The sequence below is a fragment of the Tenrec ecaudatus genome, chromosome 5 (assembly GCF_050624435.1).
Source record: "Tenrec ecaudatus isolate mTenEca1 chromosome 5, mTenEca1.hap1, whole genome shotgun sequence".
NCBI classification, from domain to species: domain Eukaryota; kingdom Metazoa; phylum Chordata; class Mammalia; order Afrosoricida; family Tenrecidae; genus Tenrec; species Tenrec ecaudatus.
This window is the reverse complement of record NC_134534.1, coordinates 169,699,272-169,718,469: the sequence shown is the minus strand read 5'-3', so window position 1 is coordinate 169,718,469 and position 19,198 is coordinate 169,699,272. Positions and strand designations below refer to the sequence as shown.

At 42.7% G+C, this 19,198-nt stretch overlaps 1 protein-coding gene and 1 long non-coding RNA gene across 2 annotated transcripts in view; one reads left to right on the top strand and one right to left on the bottom strand.

Moving 5' to 3' along the window:
- Positions 1-2,949, bottom strand: part of KBTBD12 (kelch repeat and BTB domain containing 12) — a 69,933-nt gene extending 66,984 nt beyond the window's left edge. The window contains exon 1 of the mRNA XM_075550272.1: positions 2,906-2,949. The gene's annotated coding sequence lies outside the window, so the exon portion shown is untranslated. The remainder of the gene's footprint in view (positions 1-2,905) is intronic.
- LOC142448399 (uncharacterized) lies at positions 2,860-18,930 on the top strand. The gene is made up of 3 exons (XR_012784520.1): positions 2,860-4,298; positions 7,935-8,051; positions 18,703-18,930. It is a non-coding gene; the product is annotated as an uncharacterized LOC142448399 (long non-coding RNA).
- The last annotated feature ends 268 nt before the right edge of the window (positions 18,931-19,198 follow it).

Sequence of the window (19,198 nt, the reverse complement as noted above, 5' to 3'; positions counted from 1 at the left end):
AATAATCCTTTTTTACTTCTACATGTTAATAAAGCACTATCTTGATTATTTTTCCCTTCTGCATACAAAGGTCACACTGTTTAAGTTATTTTCTCATCATTACAAATCACTCAGAAGCAGTAACTCAGTCCCTTTGCTTACAACTTGGGGCATCATGACACCCACACGGACCCTTTTCTGCTCTCAAGGATTTGCAACCCTGTGTTTGGGAACCACTGCAGCCATGTTTGCCAATACACGGCACCCGACACTGGCCTCTCACAGACTTGGGTGTGTATTGTGTTGTGTATGTATAAATTAGCTGTCAAAATATAAAATTTAATGAGTACAAATGTGCTTTATACAATTGATGTATGGATGGTGGTAAGAGTGGTATGAGTCCCCAATAAAATGAAATGTAAATTAAATTTACATTTTAAAAATTACAATTACAATTGTAAAATTACAATGAAAAAAGTATAAAACTAAAACATCCAGGGTCTACTGAAAATATGGGAGATATTCCAACAATGATTCCCAATCCCCAGTCCCCATTATCTTCTATTGAATTCAGAGGGCCAGTCATTTCTAAGTCAGAAGTTACTGCTTTCCTCATTCTTGTCTATTTATTAGCTTTCAGTCCTGTAAATTTATACCATTATACCTGGTTTATACATTAAATGCCCATGGCCTATTTTGTTTCAGCATCATCATTTTGTTCAAGGATTACATTTGCAGACACTGGTAGAAAATAGCCCATCCTAAATGTATTCTAGGAGCCGTGGTGGTGTAATGGGTTTTGCTTTGAGCTGATAAACTTGAGGTTGGCAGTTCAAAACCACCAGCCGCTCCATGAGTGAAAGAACCTTTCTACTACAATAAAGAATTACAGTCTCAGAAACCCACAGAGGCAGTGCTACCTTGTCCTATCGGGTCATTGTGAGTCAGAATTTACTCAATGTCAGTGAGTTTGGTTTTGTTATTGTTGTTGTTAAATGTATTCTGAATCTCCCTAATAGTAACCCAAATATTCACGAGAAGGGTCCATTACTTTTCAGTTCAATTTTTCCATGAACTTTGGAAGATGTAGTACTTTTATAATGTATTCCACATACCAGGGCATTCCTAACTGACAGGCAAAAAGAATTCAAAACTCAAACCTCATTGTCACTAAGATATGCCATCGCACAGAGACCCGATTGCACAGGTAAAACGGCCCCTGTGGGTTTCCAAGATGGTAACTTTTTTTCTTCCAAAACCATTTTATTGGAAGCTAGGACAGATATCATACCGTTCCAATGTTCAATTATATCAAGCACTACTGGACAATTGCTACCACAATCAGTTTCAAAACATTCTCTTCTTTCTTGGACTTCTTGACATCAGCTCTCTTTTACCCAACCCACCCCCGGGCCACTTGCTGACTCTCTAGCTTCATCAGTCCTGGGTTCCATATACTGAAAAACATGTAACAAAAATTCAAGAGGGTTACCCCCAATGAAAAAATACATCTGAGTTAAACTCCAATGTGAACCAAACAAAAACCAGAATAATGTTGAAAACTATATCAGGCCCAATGTGCATCAGAGGGGAGAAAATCTGACAAGGTTTTAACCGTTCAAGTCAGGTTCATCATTTTGGTCTCCTAGAGTCATCTCTCCAGTGCACTCTGTTTGGTAACCAGATTCTTCCCTCCCTCTATTATGGATAGAGGGAGAAATCACCAGAAGCTTATTTCCCATGTAGATCTCACAAATGGATCTTGGGCTCCCGCTGTCATCCAATGCTTTCTGCAAACCAGAATCTCACAATTTAGGCTCTGAGACAATTCCATCCTTCGGCTTTGGATTATATGATTTATAATCCTTCAGTCACTGATGTTGGTGTGTTTCTTCCCTGTGGACTTCATTGACATCTCATATAGATGGCTGCTTGTTTGGAAACAAGCCTTTAAAACCCAAGATGCTACTTTGATCTGATAGCTGGGCACCATCTAATTTCTTCAGTTTGCTATAGCACCCCTATCTTCTGTGTTTCTTTCCTGAAGGTGAATATCAAGCAGGGCCATGATGTAAGAACTAATTGTTCTTAAATTGGAGCTAGGATTTAGTGTAAGCCCAAACCCCATTCCTAGATCTATGCTTTTTTTTTTTTTCCTTTGGTCCCCTTTAGAGACTTCCTAGTTAATTTATAGTAGAGATCTTGTCAGTCACCTCCCTGGGGCATAATATAATCATTGATTAGCCCCTGGGAGACTGTAAGTCTTTAGGGGAGTAGAAAGCCCTGTCTTTCTCCTGTGGAGTGGGTGGTGGTTTCCAACTACTAACCTTCCCGTTCGCAGCACAACACGTAAGCCATAAATAATACAGGTTTTCTAGTCTTGGCCTTGGAAGAGTTCGCAATGTTTTGCATTGTCATCGTGCTTTATACTTGTCGAATGCATTTTAATATGCACCAGAGCTCATTATGAATCCATTAGGGAAAGTGAAGTGCAGGGCAATTCTTCCCCTTGCTTTGATGTTAACGAGAATCACCTGGGGATACACTGGAAGCGTCTGAAGCCTTTGTCAGTGTCAGACACTGTTCTGGATTCGAGGAATCTATCAGGGGCGGGAAAACACAAGTGGGTCCATCTTTAGGGGGCTCTCAGTCTCCTGAGGATGGCCAATGGCCAATCAGGAAAGGAGGCCGAAGAAGGCGATCAGACGGCGGCGGAGGGAGGTGACCCCGGCGGGGCAGCTGGCCCATAAGAGGAAGTCCCTGCTGCGCCGAGGCTGCGGGAGCGCACTTCCGGCAGAGGGGCCCAGCAGCGCCACGGGCGCGGGCCGGCGTCCCAGCCCCGGTCCCGAGATCCCGCGGTCGCGTCCAGGGAAAGCTAAGAGCAGACAGGGATGCCGCCCGATCCCGTTACCCCTTCCCTACTTACGGAGCGGCCGCCGCGGCGTCCTACGTGCCTCCGCCCTCTCCCTGCCGCGCGCCGGCGTCGACGACGTCGCGACGCGGCTGCGCGGACCGCCGTGAGGGAAGGCCCTGTGAGGGAAGGCCCCGCGCCAGGCCTCAGGCCCCAGCAGGCCTACCGACCGGCCGCCGCTGCCCTAGATGGGTCTGTCCCCGGCCGGCCGCAGATATAAATAGATGAGGACTGAAGGACAGGAGAGCCAAGGCCTGTGGGGGAAGGGCGGTCGCTGGCGGGCACTGCGCTTCTCTGAGGTGACGGGTGGCGGCCCTCCACAGGTGCTGGCTGTACCCACCTGAGGCTGACGCCGAGCCTGCTCTGCGGCTGCGCAGTGTTCTCGCGCCATTGCTGACTGCGGAGGACCTCAGACCGTGAGCCAGAGCTTTCAAGGACCTCCGCCTCCTGGACACTTCGGAGTGGGATCAGGACATCTTGTCAAAGAGAACCCAGAAATTGGACTGAAACACAAAAAGGGACAAGTTCCTTAGAGTGACAAAGCTTTCTAAATCTTTTTTTTTTTTTGGCAAGGAAAGCCGTGGAAATAATGAGTCCAATGGATTGAGTCACTCCAACAAGAATCTTCATGACCCCGAAGAATGGTGCCCAACCTGCAGGCTGTTGTCGTTTGGCGCCATCAAGTCGATTCCGATCCATGTGCACAACGGAATGAGCCACCGACCGGTCCTGCACATTCTCACCGTTGCTCCCGGGCTTGAGCCCATTGTTGCAGCCACTGTGTCACTCCATCTCAGGGAGGACCTACCTCTTTTTCACGACCCTCTACTTAACCAAGGATGATGTCCCTCTCCATAGTATGTCCAGTGTACAGGAGACAAAGTCTCACCAGCTTGGCCTCTAAGGAACACTCCGGCAAGATTTCATCCAAAACAAGAGTTGCTTGTCCTTTCGGCAGTCCGGGGAACTTTAAAGATTCCTCATCAACACCATTTTTCAAATGCATCGGTTCTTCTTTGATCTTCCTTACTCAATGTCCAACTTTCACCTGGATATGAGGCGACTGGAAATACCATGGCTTGGGTCAGGCACTTCTTAGTCCTCAAAGTAACATCCTTGCTTTTCAGTACTCTAAAGAGATCTTGTGCAGCAGATCGATCCAATGCAATATGTTGCTCGATCTCTTGATTGCCGTTTCCAGGAACAGGGGTTGTGGATCCAAGCAAGATGAAATCCTTGACACCAATGTGGTCCTCTTTACATTGAGTTGTAATCTATATTGAAGACTGCAAGATCTCCACACTTTTCAGCAAACAAGGTGTGTCATCTGCAAGCCTTACTCCAATCCTGATGCCACAGACTTCAAGTAATCCAGCGTCTCTGATTATGTGCTCAGCATACAAGTTTCGTAAGTATGGTGAGAAGATACAACCCTGACACACATTTTTTCTGTTTTGAGGCCATGCAACATTCCCTTGTTCTTTTCACACAGTTCCCTCTTGATCCATGTACGGGTTCTACATGAGCACAATGTAGTGTTCTGCAATTCATATTTTTCCCAGGGCTATCCATAGTTTGTTATCTACACAGTCAGCTGCCTTTGCATAGTCAATGCAACACAAGCAATCATCTTTCTGGTATTCTCTCCTTTGAGCTAAAACCCATCTGACATCTGCAATGATATCCCTTGTTCCATACCCTCTTCTGAATCCTCCTCAACCTCTGTCAGCTCCCTGTCAATGTCCAGTTGTAACCATTGCTGAATGGTCTTCAGGGGAAATTTTTACTTGCATATGGCATCAATGATAGTGTTTTGTAATTTGTGCATCCTCTTGGGTTGCTTTTCTTTGGAATGGGTACAAATATGGATCTCTTTCAGTCAGTTGGCCAAGTAGCTGTCTTCCAAATTTCCTGCCATAGGCCAGTAAATGGTTCTAGTGCTTTATGAGCTTGTTGAATCATTTCAGTTGGTATTCCTTCAATTCCGGGAGTCTTGTTTTTAACCAATGCCTCAGTACAGCTTGAACTTCTTCCTTCAACGCCACTGGTTCCTGCTCATATTGCCACCTCTTGAAATGGGATGCCAGCTAGTGGTTTTTGTTACAGTGACTCTCTGTACTTTTTGCAACTTCTTTTGATACTTCTTGTGGCATTCCATTTTTTTACCCGTAGACTCATAAATATTGCACGTAGGTTCTTTCAGTTTAAAATATGCTGAGGATGTTCTTCCTCTTTGGTTTTCTGACTCTGGGCCTGTGCATATTTTACTATAACATTTTACTTTGTCTTCTTTTTTATGTTTTAAGTATTATGTTTTTATGTTTCCTTTTCTGATACATACTACGAACAATGAATTTAATAAGCCCAAATTAGTTATCCTTGAGCCCCAAATAATAACAGACTACATTTGGTCAAAAGGTGTCATTTCTACATGAGCAATTGCTTGGTTGGTTGGTTGGTTGGTTGGTTGAAGGGTGACCACATCAAGGGCATGGGGTTCCTTCGAAGATGAAGCTATGTTCACGGGTAGAAGCCTGGGTCAGTGTTTCAGAAGTGCAGATGAATTAAGAGTCTCATTCAGATTCTGGCCATCATCTAATGTTGATCAAAATTTTTTGTTTGTGGACTAGAATTTGACAGTTTGGATCCACCTCCTGTATTATAAAAGCAAAGCCTGGCAATCTGCCTCAAACATTACCACAGAGTCAACCTTTGAAACAGTTGATCTTTATACTCCATGTTGCCATGATTCAAGATAGACTGGGAAAAAAATGGGTTTCAAAATATCTAGTCAGGGGAATTCTTTTTCAAGGACAGTGCCCAATTCTTGGTAGAGACAAGGCACATAAGTGTTTCCATGTGGTCTGAGAGGTCTTACAATGTACTTTAGTAGTCATTGGGATCAGGGGGTCCATAGTAGGAGAAAAAATTAGAAAACCTGTACATTTATCACCTCTGAGGGTGAACTAAATGGGTCACCATAGGTCAATAATCTCCAAGTTGAATATTGTCTGGGGTTCCTGTTATTCCTAGGAAAGTCTGGAATACATTTGATAAGAAAGTCAACTTAGATGAACTCAAAGATGAAGAAGAGCCTTAATGGTGGCCACCTTTCAGGATTTAGAAGGTGCAGCTCTATTAGTCTGTCCCCAATAACCAGTCAGTCAATTGTGGAACATCATTGAGGGCAGGATTTCGAATAATATTAAATGAGCAGGTCCAAAGGGGCCATGAACTGCACAGCAACTTGACTAGAGAATATTCTCGAAGGCCAGCACTCATTAGGAGGACTGCACAGCAGTGTCTGGGAGGTTCCCTGAGCTGCTGTCTGACAGCAGGCAGGGACCAGGGTGAATCGAAGAATCAGGATCCAGTTGGGGCCCCAAGGGCTAAAGATCAGGGTCACAGCAGCACCCAGAAGCTTTAGCAGGATGCTGGGTCTTGCTTTGTCTTCTTCGGTTACCCTTTGAAATGTTCTGTTCAGCTCCTCAAACCTCATCGTTGCTTCCTTTTGCCTTAGCTACGCTAAGATCCAGACCAAGTTTCAGAGTCTCTTCTGACATCCACTTAGATCTTTTATTTCTTTCTTGTCTAAAATGACCTCTTGCTTTCTTCGCGGATGATGATCTTGATGTCGTCCACAGCTCATCAAGTCCTCTTTCACGAGTCTTCTGAGGTGGGATATATTCAAGATCATATTTTAACTCACTTGCACTTGTTTTAATTTCCTTCAGCTTCAAGAAAAACATGAGCAATAGGAGGTCTGGTTCCTATCAGCTCCTGACCTCTTTGTAGCTGCTGATATTGAGCTTCTCCACCATTTCTTTCCACATATGTAATCAACTTGATTTCTGTGTTTGCCATCTGGAGAAGTCCGTGTGTATAGTTGCTGTTTGTATTGTTGGGGGAAAAAAATGGTATATGCTATGAGCAAGTCATTGGTCTTGGAAAATTCTATCAAGTAACCTCCAGCATTGTTTCTATCACCAAGGCCATATTTTTCAGCTACTATTCCTCCTCTGTTTTCAACTTTTGTATCTAAATTGCTAATAATTATCAGTGCCTCTTGATTGTATGTTTGATCCATTTCAGACTGATAAACATTGGTAGAATTCTTCAATTTCTTCAGTAGCTTTAGTGGTTAGCTCATAAATTTGAATACTAGTGGTATTGATTGGATTTCCTTGAAGGCAGTGAGACATAATCCTATCACAGACAGCATTGTACTTCAAGATAAATTCTTGTCATTTACTTTATGATGATGAGTGCAAAGTCGTGATTGGAACATGCCCAGCATAGTAAACCATCTGATTTTCTGATTCAAAATGGCCAATACCAGTCCATTTCAGCACCTAAGATATTGCTCTTTATGTTCCATTTCCTTTCTGATTATTACCACTCTTCTGGATTCATACTTTGTACATTCCGAGTTCTGATTATCAGTAAATGTTTGCAGCTGTGTCTTCTCACTTTAAGTAGTTCCCCGTCAGCAAATGACAGCCCCAACGGCTTTACTCTAGCAGCCTTTCTGCCTCCACATCATTCTGGTCGACTTTACTTTGAGAAAGCAGCTCTTCCACCATCATAGATTTGAGTGCCTCCCAACCTGTCGAGCTCATCTTCTGGCATGATGCCTGACAATGTTCTGGTGTTATCCATTAGGTTTTCAGCATTTGACAGGGTTATGCTGCCATCCATAATGTTTTCAGTGGCTAATTCCTTTGAAGTGGACATCCAATTCCTCCTCATAGTGTGTGCTTAGTCTGGAAGCTCCACTGAAACCTGTTCACTTTTGGTGACCCTGCTGGCATTTGAAATGCCAGTGACATAGCTGCCAGATTCACAGCAACACACAAGCTACCACAGTATGACAAATAGACAAGTAGTAGTCATGTGTGATTGCTTGCTACCTCTTAACTGCCAAACCACAAAATCTTAATGACCCCAGTAACTCAAAGAGACAAGGATACATTTAATGCAACATATCTAAGAATGAATTCATGATCTATCCTCTAAAACCTGATTTTTGTGTTCTCTGTTACAGTGTAACTGAAGCCACCATCTGTCTGGGTATACAAACCACAAACCTAGTTCCCATCTACTCCTTTCCCATGCATTGGTTCATTCTGTGAAGATGAAATAACCACCTGCTCGGTGTCAGGTACTGTGCTAAGTTCTGGGATATCGTGGTGAACAATGCAGTCACTGCTTCTAAAGTAATGAGTTTTTGAAGAAGAGTGGGGAATCCTGGAGGTAGGTGACAATGAAAAGAGACTGTGTTAGTCCAGGTACACTAGAGAAACAAATTCATAGAGACACTCATATGTGTATAAGAAAAGGATTGTATACAAGAGCATCTGAACATTCAGAAACCATCCCAGCCCAGTCCAGATCAAGTCCATAAGTCCGATACTAGCCCATATGTCCGATACCAGTCTATAAACCCTTTTCTGACTCACAAAACACATGCAATGACACTGAATGCAGGACAATCACAGGCCAGTGGGTTGGAAGTCTTATTGATCCAGTGGCATTGTAAGCATTTCAGTGCTGGCAGGGGTTTGTACTTGGCTTCTCCAGCTTTAGAGGTCTGGTTGCATCAGGGTAGGTCCATGTGACTTCTCCAGCTCAGGACACTAGCGTTGTTCCATGTGTCCTTTCAGCTGCAATGTCTCCCAAGGAGTGAGGAGAGAGAGAGAGGGAGAGAAAGAGGTGTCTTCCGCCTCCAATGAGGAAATACCAGATTTCCCAGAATTCTAAGGAGAAGACCATGCCCATACAGAGGTCTCATTGGCTATCTCTGGATTGACAGGCTAGACTCCACCCTTACACTCTTCATCCTCAAAATGACACCAGATTATGTAACTACCACAGAGACAATGAGAGCTGGAGAGTCCTACTAACTAGAACATTCACAAGATGCTGTAACCTGTAATGTGTTGAGGACTCTGTTTTAGAAGGGTGGCCATGGAAGGCCTCTGGTAGGAGGTACCATGTAAGCTGAGACTTGGAAAACAAGAAATCAGCCATGCAATGGGGAGTACCCTAGGCCCAGAGGACAGCAAGTCAAAGTTCCTAGGCAAAGAAGCCAGGCGACTTTTGGGGACCCTGGAGCTAAAACTACCAAGCAACATGTTTGTCTAAAAGCAGAGAACAGCAATACATGTAGCTGGAAAGGTGGAGAGTCTACCCATCATCTCAAGCCTTGAAGGACAATGAGTTTTGACTTCTAGTCAGAAGCTATTGAAGAAAGCAGGAATGTAACAAAGAGGCTGTATTTTTAAAAGGTCACACTGGATGTTGCAAAGAGAATTGATGTGAGCAGAGCAAAGGTGGAAGCAGAATTGGCTAGATTCCAGAAGATAATGCTAACTGGTGTAGAGAACAGTGGTGCTGAAGAAGAAAAGGTGAATATATGTGGGCGTTTTTTCTATCTCAAACGTCTTGCTGTATGTTTGTGCCATTTACCATAATGGGGAGGCTGGAGGAGAACTGCGTGAAGGTGTGCTGTAGTCAGATTGCATTTGTGATGCCTATGTGGCTGCCAGGTGGAGAATCCACAAACGCTGTTGCATATTCAAGTTGGCCCTCATGGAAAGGACATTCTTCTTCCTCTTATATCCAAGTCTCGTCTTCCTTTGGGCACACCCCTAGCTCATCCCCTTCCCATCATGCTTATGCCTAGTGTACATCCCCTTCTTATGAGGTGTATTGTGGGGGTCTCGTCCAGCGAGACCCTCACGCGGTGAGCCGGAGGGGCGGCGAACCTGGATGGAAGAAAGACACAGAGACGTGGAGCAAGACAAGTGCTGATCAAGCCCGTTTATTTAGTCAAAACTCGGGGTATATATTTACATTAAAGAGGAACTGGGAGGTGTATATTCTAATGAGGCATACTGCATAACATCCAATACAATATGTGTATTATAATGAAGCATAATAACGTTAGCCAATCAGCTGCAGGTAGGACGTGGGAGGCACATATTCTAATGAAGCATACTGTGTAACAACCAATCGGCTACATGTTCCTAATAAGGTAAAAAGGGCATGCAACAGTTCTCAAAGACGTCGTGATGACGTTCGCATGCAAATTAAGGCTTACCAGATGAACCACCAATTTCGTTATGTTCCTAATATGGTATGTCTGTAGTCCAATGGGTGTTCGGTATTTTAACCAATGGCAACAAGGTCAGTTATCACAACTGCCCGTGCTACAGAGTACGTAGCTTGGAATGTGGGGGCGGAGTTGGGCAGGACACAAAGCCTTGCTGTTAGGAAGCAACCAAGTTTCTGCTATGTGGCTGGAACTAGGGCCTTAATGACCATTGGCTCCCAACAGTGTATGCCTATTGTATTGCCCACTCCTGTGATGCGTGGTTACCTGTAATCATGCCCCCTTAAAGAGTTATAAGCCTTGGTTAGCAATTAACCAGGGACCCCCAGCTGTCTGCCCCACCTCTCTGGGCCCACACTGTGGGTGGACCTGGCTAGTAAGATCATGGTCATCCAGGAGGTGAGTATGCTACCATGAAATGTGTTTGACTTCTTTATTTTAATCTTTATTCTATCTCTCATGCTCTCTATGACTTTATTATAATCTTAAACGTACAATTACGCCTATCGAACCCGTGATTGTGGGGGGGAGCTTCCCCTTCCCCCATACCGTGCCGTAACTTTTTTTTCTTTCTCACTTCCATCCAGTGGATGCTGACTCATAGTGACCCTGTAGGATAGGGTAGAACTGCCCCTGTGAGATTCCAAGACTGTAGCTCTTTACAGAAATAAAAAGCCCTGTCTTTCTCCCAGAGTGACTAAGAGTATTAAAGTACAGAACTTTCAGATCATGGCCCCACATGTAACCATTCTGCCACCAAGACTCCTGCCATCACTCTAAGAAGCTGTTAATCCAGTGATTGTCTCTGCGTGCACTTATCCTGGATTTAAGAAAACCTTTTTTTTAACCTCAAAAAAACCCCAACAACAGAAAACCCAATCAAAAAGAAAGAAGAAAATAATACAAAAATACTAGAAAAAAAGTTAAAATTGAGCCCCAAGGCTAATTTCCTTCCCAGACCTGAAGGCTGGCGAAGGACCACAATCTTGGAAGTTCCACCAATGAGTTCCTTTTATTTATTTATTTATTTATTTATTTATTTTATGATTTTGAATTTTGTCCCATCTTTTTCTCCCAAGACCTTCTAATGCAAAACCTCTGGGACCCGTTGGTAGTGGTATCAAGGTACTGACTGGTCTTCCGGTGTTAGGGTTGTGTAGACGGAGGTTTACATGGCCCACTCATCCACTGGAGTCTAGGGACTAGACTAATTGTTTCCATGCATCTTTGATTTTCCTCACCCTCCTTCCTTTTCAGGGAATAGCTTCACCTCAGGTGCAGCTGCAGCTCAGGTGACCACTCACCTGCTTTTAAGACTCCACTCACTGATCATGCAAGTAGGAAGAAAACCTTTGTGTTTGGGGATGGTGTTATGCCGATTGACTTTGGGGTCCTCTGAGACTGGTCCTGATCTCGGGGCCCACTGACTCATTCCACAAGGTGTTTGGTTATGTCTAAGAACGCTCATCACGATGGCGCCTTACCACACCATGAGCTGGCCCACCACGTTCATGTATATATCAACAGTAAATAACCCTTGTCAGACCTATATGTATTTGTGGTATCCCACGTTCCCGTCCATCCCTGGTTACACTGCCTGTTTATCTACCCGTAGATCCCTGGGATAGCAGGGTTGTGTATTTTCCCCTGGTGCCTTTATTTTGTGCAAGCCTCCTGACAGCTTTCCCTGCCTCCATCATTTTCCCTAACTGCCTTCTTTTTGGGTGTTGCCTTCTCCTTCACCAAAGTTAATCTGTTTACCCCAGTAACTTACATTAACCAGTCATTTACTCTTCCTTCCCTCCCACCTGTGGTAATCATCAAAGCCCTTTCTTGACTTCTTACCATAATGGTCTGATACAATATTTGCTTTTTTGTGATTGACTAATTTCACTCAATATAATGTCTTCCAGGTTCATCCATGTATGAGGAGTTTCGCAGATTCATTATCATTCTTCTATAGCATTGTGTAGTGTTCTATTGTGAATATATGCCCTAGTTTGTTTACCCATTCCGCTCATCATGGACATTTAGGTTGTTTCCATCTTTGTGCTATGTGAATAGTGCTGTGGGGCTCATAGAATGTTTCTTAATCTGTATAAAACATTTCTTGACTTCTTACAGTCGTGATCTTACTCAAGATTTGCTCTTTTGTTACTGACTAATTTCACCTAGCATCATATCCTCTAGGATTACCGTGTTATTAGGTGTTATACAGATTCATTATTATTCCTTAACGTAGCATAGTAGTCCATTGGGTGGAGATAGCCGTTCTCTCAGAGGTGGGCGTTGAGGTTGTCCCATCTTGCTGCTCTTGTGAAGAATGAGCATGGCGACTAGTCGGTTACCATCACAGCTCCTTTTCTCGAGGCTGTGAACCTAGAGGTCAGATCGCTGGATCCATTGGTACTTCTAGCTCCGCATTTTAAAGGAAACACCATACTGCTGACTTCCATTGTCAGTAAGCCATGCCCTATTTCATATATAGTTTAATTGGTGGCTCGTACCACTCACTCATCACAGTCTATCCATCCATCCATTGTGTCAAGCACATTTGTACATTTGTTGCCATCATCATTCTCAAACATTTGCTTTCTACTTGAGCCCTTGATATCAGCTCCTCATTTTCCCGCCTCCCTCCCCTCGCCTCCCTCCCTAATGAACCCTTGATACTTTATAAATTATTATTATTTTTTTCAAGGGAGACTTTCTGATGTCTCCCTTCACCCACTTTTCTATTGTCCGTCCCCCAGGGAGGGGTTTATATGAAGATCGTGTGATTGGTTCCCCCAACTCTCTAAGGAAGTGCCACATCATATACCACAGTGTTCATACCTTTTAAAGATCCAAAGAAACAGTGAGCAAAGCTTCTAGCCTCTCTACACCCCAGCAGAATTTCTTTATCTGGATTTTTGACCTTTGCTATTATTGTTGGGGTGAGATGATATCTCATTGCTGTTTGGCTGTACATCTCTCTGATGGCTAATGATGGAACTTTCTTCATGTGTTTGTTGGTAGACAAAATGCTTTGCTGAAGTGTCTGTTCATGTCCAGTGCCCTTTTCACAATTTGATTTTCTGTCTTTTTCTTGTTAAGGTGTTGAATTTTCTATGTATGTTAAAGACTCATCTGTTGTCTGATATGTTAATGTGAAAAAACTATGCTCCGATTTTAGAATCTCATCTTTGCTCTTTTGTTGAAATCTTTTGATGCTCACAAGTATGTAATGTTGAGGGAGGTGCCAGTTGTCTAGCAATCTATCTGTGCCCTGTAGGAGGGCTCCTAGGTTTGCCGCTGTCTTTTAAGGGACGGCCCTCCTGTTCTTAGGTTTTTTATGTAGACCTCTGGTCCCTTATAGTTTGTCAGGGACTCCTTAAGAATAAGTAACCATTTGCTATAAAGGGGAGCATGTGCTCAAGGACGAGTTTAGATTTCAGATAGGGGTGGGAAGGAGGAGGAATGAAAATGGGAAACTCTTGGAAGAAGTGGGATAAGTGCTGTGACCTGGTGGAGATTGTAACGAAAGACATAAACAAAATATGTTGAAGGTTGAGTGGAACACTGACTTTCTCTTCACCCAAGTCCCAGAACAAAACCCATCAGAGTGGCACAGCCTGGACAGCAGCCTTAGCCACTAAACATGGGTGTGCGATGTGCGGTGATGGGCTGTGGGGCACCTGCTCAGATGTATAAACGGGAGTATGGTGAGGAAGAAAAAGACAAAAGTAAAAGAAGAAGAGATGAGAGAAAAGAACTAAGAAGACAGAAAAAAAGAGGAAACAAGCATGGCACCTATTGGAACAAATGTTAGCCTTCAAACATGGCTGCAGCTGACACATGGGGCTTACTCCATAGGAGGCACACCACTAAGCACTGAGAAGCAGGCAGGATGTTCACCAAGAGGGGAGAGGCAAAAAGAGAAACCAAATGTGGCAGCAGCGGGGAGGGTGGGGGATAGGGAAGGAAGAACTGAATGGAAGGAAAAAGAGAAAAACATATAGAACTTGTGAAAATTCATTCCAAATATTGTATAAAATGAAAAAATAGAGAGAGAAAATCAACATTAACACCCACAATATGTAATATTATGCTAAATACTTGTAATCCAAAGAGTGAAGAATTCATTTCAGCTGGCCACTGTTTTACCACCAAGTTTTGATTCTACTCTTGTTTTCCTTTGTTGACCTAGAATCTTATCAACTAACTGCGTTTTACTGTAGTTGTCCGCCCTGTTTCCCTTGAAGGATGCTGATGCATGCCTCCACATTGTTTTCCTCACATCTGGCTGGAGGACCATTAGTTTACTGATTCCTTTCACGCCTGCTAATGTTTCCACAAGCTTTATTTTCAAAAATTGATGCCCTTTAGCTTTCAAACATGTGCACAGAAGATTTTTAACAGAAGAAGCCCTGCACACATTGTTATTTTAAAATAAATATATGCGACTAGTTACATTTGACATTTCTTGTGTTTTGTTTTCCACAACTAATGGGGCACATTCCCAGTCAGGAAACAAGGTCATAAGAACAGCTGCAGTGGTGAAAAAAGGACAAGCGGCCTTGAAAGAGAACCGCTGACAGAAAGGCAGCTACTGTATTGAAGTGATGCTGAAGAGGAGGCCAGAAGGAGAGTCTCTTAGGGACCAAGTAATGGCCGGAGAAATGTGAGACCCAAGTTTTCCTTGAGTGGCGCCAACCACAGGCGCACCGCGCTCACGTGTGAGGGTCCCATACTCTACTTTCCTAAGGCTCCACAACAGAAATCTGCTGAAAATATTGCACGGACATGTTTCATATTCATGTTGTGATATGAAATGTAACGGATGCAACATTGGAAACGCCCTCTTGTCTCTATCAAGAAATTTTGGTAGGAATTACAAAGAATATGACTAGGGTAGCCCTATTAAATAATTCACTGCATTGCAGGGAAGAAGGTTCAAAAACTTTACCCCAAAAATGGGATTAAGAGATAATACCATTTTTCTTTATTTTTAAACCATTTTACTGAGGGCTTGTACAACTCTTATCACAATCCATACAGCCATCCATTGTGCCAAGCACATTTGCACATATGTTGCCATCATCATTCTCAAAACATATGCTTTCTACTCGAGCCCTTGGTATCAGCTCTTCATTTTTCCCCTCCCTCGCTGCTCCCCTCCCCCATGAACCCTTGATAACTTATAAATTGTTATTATTTTGTCATATCTTACACTATCCGATGTCTCCCTTGACCCACTTCTCCGTTGTCCATCCCCCAGGGAGGAGGTTATATGTAGATCCTTGTAATCTATTCTTCCTTTCTCCCTCACCTTCCCTCCACCCTCCCGGTACTGCCACTGTCACCACTAGTCCTGAGGGGTTCATCTGTCCTGAATTCCCTGTGCTTCCAGTTCCTATCTGTACCAGTGTACATCCTCTGTTCCAGCCGGATTTGTAAGGTAGATTTGGGATCATGATAGTGGAGGGGAGGGGAAGGAAGCATTCAAGAACTAGAGGAAATTTGTATGTTTCATCATTGCTATACTGCACCCTTACTGGCTCGTCTCCTCCCCACAGCCCTTCTGCAAGGGGATGTACAATTTCCCACAGATTGACCCTGGGTCCCCACTCCACACTTCCCCTCATTCACAATGCTATGATTTTTTTTGGTCTTTGATGCCTGATACCTGATCCCTTCCACACTTTGTGCCTTGTGATCTCACAGGCTGGTGTGCTTCTTCTGTGTGGGCTTTGTTGTTTCTCAGTTACATAAAATGTTTTCTCAGATAAAATTTTTCTATGAAGTGCTTTGAAGTTCTACCCTCTCTGACAGCATGTATTATCAAAAATGAAAACTTGGTGCTTTCAAAAGACTGAAAAGACTACCCATGGAATAAGAGAAAGTTTTGTATGTCATATCTTTGAAGAGGGATTAGTGAATAATATAGAATACATAAAGAATGCCTAAAAAGGAAATTACCCAATTTAAAAGTGGGAAAAGTATTTGAATAAATATTCCTCCAAAGAAGATATACAAATAGCAACAAATACCATCAAAGAGTCTCAGCTATGACGATGACTGTCATAAAGATTACAGACAATACCAAATGTTGGTTAAGACTTGGGAAAATTGGAACCCTCGACACTGGGAATATAAAATGATGCCACTATATTCATATAGCCCATTCCTTAAAACATTAAATACAGAATTACCATATAACCCAGCAATCTCACTCCAAGGTATATACCCAAGAAAATTAAAAACACATGTCCATATAAAAGCACATATGTTCTTAGAGGCTGTATTCATAATAGGGAACAAGTGAAAACAACTGTCTATCAATAGATGAATGGATAAACAAAAATCTATACAACAGAATTGTATTTGTTCATAAAAAAGAAATGAAGTAATAATGTAGGCTACAACATGGATGAATTTTGAAAACATTAAGTCAAGTGAAAGAAGCTGGTCTCAAAGTATCATCTATTATATAAAATGTCCAGAACAGGCAAATTCAACAAGTCACAAAGCAGTGACTCCACGGCGGCTCGGGGAACAGTGACTGCTAAGAGGTACCACATTCCCCTGGGGGTGGTGAACATATTTTAGAATTAGACAGTTAGGATTGCACAACTTGGTGAATATACTACAAACCACTGGAATGTACACATTAAAAGGAACTGTATAGTGTGTCAATTTTAAAAGAGAAAACTTCAACAATAAAATAACAAATATCTTAATTACCTGGTGCTGCCATAGCAAACACCACAATTAGATAACTTGAACAAATTTATTCTCTCAGTGTAGGAGGCTAGAAGTCTGAATTCAGACTCTTGCCTCTAGAGGAAGATCCTTGTCTCCTTTCAACGTCTGTGGACTGAACTCTCCTCGGAGATCTGCATATGTCTTGGCATCGATTTTCCCTGGGTCTAGGAGGTTCTTAGTGCAGGGACCTCACTTCCCAAGGATGCGCAGTGCTCCCAGCTCTTCTTTCTTTGTGGTAGTCAGATTCCCTCCTCCTCTGTTCACTTCTCTCCTTTTATCTCTCAAGAGATAAAAAGTGATGCAGCCCAGGGCTGCGACCTGAGCGAAGGTATTGAGTCCCAGCCTAATCTCCTTATAACTGGTGGGCTAATCTTATAACTTGAATCAGGGAGATGATTACATTATTGCCTAACTGCCAAGCCATTGAGAATAGTGGTCCAGCCAAATTAACCCACATTTGAGGAGGGCCCAAATCAATCCATGACACTAGATAAGTAGAAAAGATATTTACTGAAAAAGATATACAGGTGGCAAATCAGTTCATGAACAGATATGGAACAGCATGATGCATTCAGAAAAGGCAAATTAAAACCTCAACGAGCTATCACTATGCACCTTATTACAAAAGTTGAAATGAAAATGACAATATCAAATGCTGACACAGATGTAGAGAAATTGGACATCTCATATATTGCTGCTGGAAGTTAAAGTGGTCAGTCACAGAGGAAAACAGTTTGTCAGTATCATAACAACCTACCATATTCCACTCCTGGGCATTTCTTTCAGAGAAATAAAAGTTTAGGTCCACACAAAATTCCATACATGAATGTTTACAGGATGCTTATTTGTGATAGCCCCAAATTTTAAACTATCAAATGTCATTTTTTAGGTCACTGGCTGTGGTAGTTACATCATCTGTTGTCAATTTGAGACTTGAGAGTGAAGGGGTGGAGTGTAGCCTGTCAATCAGGTCACAGCTTGATGACCTAATTTGGAGGCGCTAAAGAGATACATAGCTCACTAGAGGCAGGAGATATGCTCTTCCTGAAGGAGACATTCCTTCTGACTAAACACATGGAGCTACACCAGAGCCCAGGAGTTGGAGGAGCCATGTGGAGACCCCTGCCAGCACTGAGATGCAACCACCGCCACTAGATCCACAAGACTTCCCACCCACTGGCCTGTCATTTTCCTGCATTGGACATCATTGCATGTGTCATGTGAGTCTGAAGAGTGCTTTATAGATTGGTATTGGGCATATGGGCTAATATTGGACTTGTGGACTTAGTCTGGACTGGGCTGGGATGTTTTCTCAGTATTCAATTGCTCTTGTATGTGAAGCTCTTTCTCATACACATAGGAGTCTCCCTGGATTTGTTTCTCTAGTCTCCCTGGGCTAACACACTGGCTAAATACAATATGATAGCTACATCCATATACCCTACAAACAAATTCACTGCCGTGAAGTCAGTGCTGACTCCTATCCACCCCACTGTGGGTTTCTGAGACTGTAACTGTTCACAGAAGTAGAAAGCCCATTCTTTCTCCCTCAGAACTTCTGGTGGTTTCTAACTGCTGACCATGTGGATTGCAGCCCAACAAGTAGCCGCTATACCACCAGGGCTCCCCTCCATACAATAAACAATAAAATATAGTCAACAATAAAAAGGAAAGAATAAATGATACTTATAGTGACTTTGATGAATCACAAGGAAATCTTAAGTAGGGGAAAAAAGGCAATGATTCCATTTTTTTAAAGTGACTCAATGGAAAATGGAGAACAGATTAATAGTTGTGAGGCATTAAAAATGGGATATGTCCAGCCTGTGTATTTCAAGGATTGTATAATAAAATCCAAGACTGAAGAAGAGCACAGCATTAGAGCTTAATGCTGACCACTCAGTTAGCAGAAGACTATGAATGACATTGAAAGCTCACAATTCGTTTGCAGGGTCCCCTCCCGGATTAAGTCTCCAAGGACTTCCCTCTGATCATGGGCCACGGATGTCAATAGCCTTGCTATCAGAGTGCCTTCAGAGGGGGACTGAGGCAGAGGCGAAAACCTCAGCATCTGCTCGCCCTTTTGACCTCTTGATAATTTGTTCAGCTTGTATGAGCCCCAATAAAATGATTTTTAAAGTTATACAAGCCCCCAATAAAATAATTTTTAAAAATAAAATTTGTTCAGTTTTTATTATTTTCTGTTATCTTTTCAATTGAGGCTTTTCTCCGTTTTATTTTGTTATTGTCATTGGGGTTTTTGCTTCTTGTTTTTATATGATTTTCTTTATGTGAAATCCAGGATAGACACAGATAAATCTATAGAGACAGTAACTGAATTAATTGTTTCTTGGGGTTATGGCAGGAGAAGATGGGAGGGAAAATGAAGGCAAGAAAGAGTTCTAAAGTTGACTGTGGTAATGATTGCATAACTCTTTCTAGTATAT